This window comes from Macrobrachium rosenbergii, chromosome 54 (genome assembly GCF_040412425.1).
Source record: "Macrobrachium rosenbergii isolate ZJJX-2024 chromosome 54, ASM4041242v1, whole genome shotgun sequence".
NCBI classification, from domain to species: domain Eukaryota; kingdom Metazoa; phylum Arthropoda; class Malacostraca; order Decapoda; family Palaemonidae; genus Macrobrachium; species Macrobrachium rosenbergii.
In genome coordinates, this window is record NC_089794.1 from 21,777,603 (window position 1) to 21,782,602 (window position 5,000).

The window sequence follows — 5,000 nt, forward strand, 5'->3', positions numbered from 1 at the left end:
CATAAAACAGAGTGAACAATTTCCATTTCGTCATTGTATATGTATGGAGTTATTTGCATATGTTTGTAAAGACAGATGGAAAGAGAACCAGACAGACAGACCGACAGACAGAGAGTAGTGACCGTAGTGGTAGTAGCTGTAAGCTTTGTTTTGTACCGACGGTACGTAATATATTTAAAGAAATACTTTTGTAGATAAATAAGCACACTAAAGTTAGACGCCATGAAATAGTTTATGAAATATGAAATACATGGCATTATAGTCTGTGTTCTTGAGACTGTTCATTAGAAGGAATATGTGGATAAACGAAGTAATTCAGAATAAATCAATGAATATATAAATGAATATCAGATTTTATATATATTGAATGAATATAAAATTTTATCAGTGATAGATACAAAATATACAGAAAATAAAAAAAATCGAAAACTGACAACTCCCTAATTCGCAAATGTACTTTTCAGAATAAATCAATGAATATATGAAATGAATATCAGATTTTATATTTATGAATGAATATCAGATTTTATCAGTGTTAAATACAAATTATGCTGAAAATAAAAAACCGAAAACTGACAGTTTCCTAATTCGTAAATGAGGTACATTCAGACAATATTTTTAGTGTGGCATTTTTTGTAGTACACAAACTGATCTAAACTATTTTTAATATGATGAGAGAATGAGTTCATGATTAGAATGAAGGATTTGGGAATAGTTGGCAGTATAATATATTCAGTTTGTGTAATGAAAATCCATAATTTTAAAGTAAACTGTATTACTACGTAAAAGACAAGGAAATACTTCCGAAAGCCTGAACGGTGTTCCTCATCAGTGTTTACGTATAAAAATATACATATATGTATAGAATTTTTTTAACGTGAAGACTGATGAAGAACACCGTTCAAGTGTTCAAAAGTGTTTGCTTGTGACTTTTACATAGTAATGCAGTCTGTTTATCACGAGACTGAATTTCTAGGCAACAGATTCAATAATGAGTGAAAAGCCACAGTAAATGAGGCTGTATTTTCCCAAATTACAAAAAATGATTAAAAAAAGTGGGTGGGTGGGGCGCCGACTTTCGACGTTTGCACAACGTTTATTTTAACCCTCTTTTGTATTTTGGAAAAATACAGTCTCTCGTTTCCATTATTGTGGCTTTTTACTCAATATTTCCGGTCACAATATAGTGATGCACCATAGATTTATATATTCATTCATACATTCCACAACTCCTCAGTTTACCAAAGGATGATGTCACGTAGAATCATTTAGAATTCAACTCTGAGACCAAGGAAATTTGCCATTCCATTGTTTCAAGGGTCCCAAAAACAAAGAGATATGTTTGTGATTCTTATCGATTGAGTTGCGAATCAGAAAGTTCCCAAGTGCTTGGCTCTACAGACTAACTCTCATCAAATCGGATGAAATAAAAAAATTATCATGTATATATATATATATATATATATATATATATATATATATATATATATATATATATATATATATATATACCATTCTTCAGTTACTCGAGAAACAAACAAAAAAATTTATATATTGATGGGGTATGAACTGACAAAAGAAACATAATACATGGCTTTTGTAAATGACAAAACAGGGACTATTGTTTGGGTCGAACTGATTTAGAAATGGCAAAACAATAAATGTTGTTGTTCAGGCCTATGTGATTTGTGCAAGTATACATGTTATTTAGGCCTAAGTGATTTGCACGTAGGCGAGAAACGCTTAAATTATTGGCGGGACGAGGCGACCGGGTGACAATTAGAAATGAACTTTGGTATAATTCGCGAAGGAACAATCTAGGAGACATATCTTCCGCTGAGAAGGAATCTTAACCTCATTGAGGATTGGCGTTTAAACACGCTCAAATCTACATTTATCCTAATAAAAAGAAAAGTATTCTAATTTGATCCAAAGGTAGAAATTATCCTGAGAGCCTAATTCAGCTTCTTTTTAAGTTTTCTGTTAAAGATAACTATTGTGGCGACTTTGTCCGTCCGTCCTCACTTTATTCTGTCCGCCCTCAGCTCTTAAAAACTACTGAGGCTAGAAGGCTGCAAATTAGTATATTGATCATCCACCCTCCAATCATCAAACATACCAAATTGCAGCCCTCTAGCCTCAGTAGTTTTGTTTCTATTTAAGATTCAAGTTAGCCATAATCGTACTTCTGGCAACGATATAGGTAGCCAACCACTGGCCCGTGGTTAACGTTTCGTGGGCCGCGGCTCATACAGCATTATACCGAAAGATAGATCTATTTTCGGTGGCCTTGATTATACAGAAAACTCGATTGCGCCGAAGAAACGTCGGTGCATTTTTTTACTTCTCTTTTTTGACATAGGATTTCTAAGAAATCGATCGGCACCGCGATTGTAAGTCTCACTGGTAATTGAGTCTTTCTTATCTAGCGGAATAAAGCCTAAGTGTTAATTGGTCTTATGTTACTGCGCTCCCTGATTGAGAGTCTATTAAGGAAATTAATTACCCTTCCACAAGTTTGTGCTCTCTCTCTCTCTCTCTCTCTCTCTCTCTCTGTTCCTCTGCACGCTTGTATAAGAGCATGCAAACACACAGATATGTACATGTGCATGCATGAATAAAGATATTAAATATCTCTCTCTCTCTCTCTCTCTCTCTCTCTCTCTCTCTCTCTCTCTCTCTCTCTCTGTTCCTCTGGGTGCTTTTACAAGAGAATACAAGCATACAGATGAATATGAATATATGAGCATGTATAAATAAAGATATTAACTCACTCTCTCTCTCTCTCTCTCTCTCTCTCTCTCTCTCTCTCTCTCTCTCTCTCTCACTTCATGCCTTTACAGTAATCACAGACCATGACCTAGCACCGCAGATCAGCCCAAACTCGAGACCGAAATTCAATAATCCAAGACTCGCTTGCGCGTCCTCACAGTGACGAACGTACGCATTTCCGGCCGCTCACAAATATGAAAAATGACATTAACTTATTATTAAGTTTGGTGGAAAAGAAGCGAGTCGAGTTTTATTTGTGAACACTGATAATTAAAGTAACTGCTTCGTACATAAAGAGCTTAGTGGAAAAGAAATCGAGTTTGTTTGCGAATATTATTGTAAAAACGTAAAGATTGCGGGCGAAGACTCTTCGGCGCAATCGAGTTTTCTGTACAGCCGCTGCAGCGTATAATCAAGGCCATCGGAAACAGATCTATCTTTCGGTGGCCTCGGTATAATGCCGTGTGAGACGCGACCCATGAAACTTTCACCACGGCCTGGTGGTGGCCTGGCCTATATCGTTGCCAGAAGCGCGATTATGGCTACCTTTAATCTTAAATAAAATAAAAACTACTGAGGCTATAGGGCTAAAATTTGGTATGGTTGATGACTGGAGGGTGGATGATCAACATACCAAGTTGCAGCCCTCTAGCCTCCTCAGTAGTTTTAATGATCTGAGGGCGGACAGAAAAAGTGCGGACGGACAGACAAAGCCGGCACAACCGTTTTCTTTTACAGAAAACTAAAAACGTGAGACAAGAAAATATATTAAAATCTGACGAATTGCTGAATTTACGAATACGAAATCTGGCGAAGAAACGATGCAAAAAAAAAAAAAAAAAAAGTCGCGAGTAATCTGCTTAGCGGAATTCCTCCTTCCGGAGTAATCCGTCATATTTCTTACTCAGCTGGAGTCCAGTTCCAGAGGTGTTTTTTTGCTGCCCCTGGAAATGTCTTTGCCTGGAAGTAATGGGAGTCATGATGATTTCAGGATATTTATGGATGCTGAGCCATGATTTCGTAATATGAGGATGGCTGGAAAATGTTTACGGGTGCTGAAGTTTGATTTAGTTATAGATAGTGGTTAGTTAATTATTTATTCTTTTTCTCGTATATCTCATCTCTCTCTCTCTCTCTCTCTCTCTCTCTCTCTCTCTCTCTCTCTCTCTCAGTTTTTTGACTGCGTAGGCTACCATGCACGATTTGTTGATTTTCTTATACACTCTCTCTCTCTCTCTCTCTCTCTCTCTCTCTCTCTCTCTCTCTCTCTCTCTCTCTCTCTCTCTCTCTCTCTCAGTTTTTTTACTGCGTACTATACATGATTTGTTGATTTTCTTATACTCTCTCTCTCTCTCTCTCTCTCTCTCTCTCTCTCTCTCTCTCTCTCTCTCTCTCTCTCTCTCTCAGTTTTTTGACTGCGTACTATACATGATTTGTTGATTTTCTTATACTCTCTCTCTCTCTCTCTCTCTCTCTCTCTCTCTCTCTCTCTCTCTCCTCTCTCTCTCTCTCTCTCTCTCTCTCTCAGTTTTTTGACTGCATACTGTACAAGATTTGTTGATTTTCTTACACTCTGTCTGTCTGTCTCTCTCTCTCTCTTTATATACACACACACATATATACATGTATATATATTTACACACACACACACATTTCACAGCATTTCACACAAAACCGTCCCACACGCCCACGGAGATCAAAAGGTAAACGAAGGCGCCCTCAGATTAATTTCCATCAGCCTCATCGCCGTAATTAAATGGATTACAGATCTCGCTGGATGCTGGGTGCATTTCATTAGTCCCAATCAGCTCTTTGGTGAAAGGAAGGCCCCGGCCCCCACCCCCCCACCCCCACACAGTACCCCACGCCCTACTTCGGAGCCTTTCGGTTCAGCGTCCCATATTTTTCTGGGCTGACCCACTGACTGAGCGGCAGAGGAAGTTGCGAGAGAGAGAGAGAGAGAGAGAGAGAGAGAGAGAGAGAGAGAGAGAGAGAGAGAGAGAGAGAGAGAGAGATTATAAGAAAATTAATGGATCATATATAGTAAGGAGTAAAATAATTGAGAGAGAGAGAGAGAGAGAGAGAGAGAGAGAGAGAGAGAGAGAGAGAGAGAGAGAGAGAGAGAGAGAGAATATAAGAGAATTAATAGATCTTCTATGGTAAGCAGTAAAATAATTGAGAGAGAGAGAGAGAGAGAGAGAGAGAGAGACACTAGGAAATTAACAGAT

At 38.0% G+C, this 5,000-nt stretch overlaps 1 protein-coding gene across 1 annotated transcript in view; it reads right to left on the bottom strand.

The window, feature by feature from the left end:
- LOC136834851 (zwei Ig domain protein zig-8-like) overlaps window positions 1-5,000 on the bottom strand; it is a 39,386-nt gene that overhangs the window by 7,777 nt on the left and 26,609 nt on the right. The window lies entirely within an intron of this gene.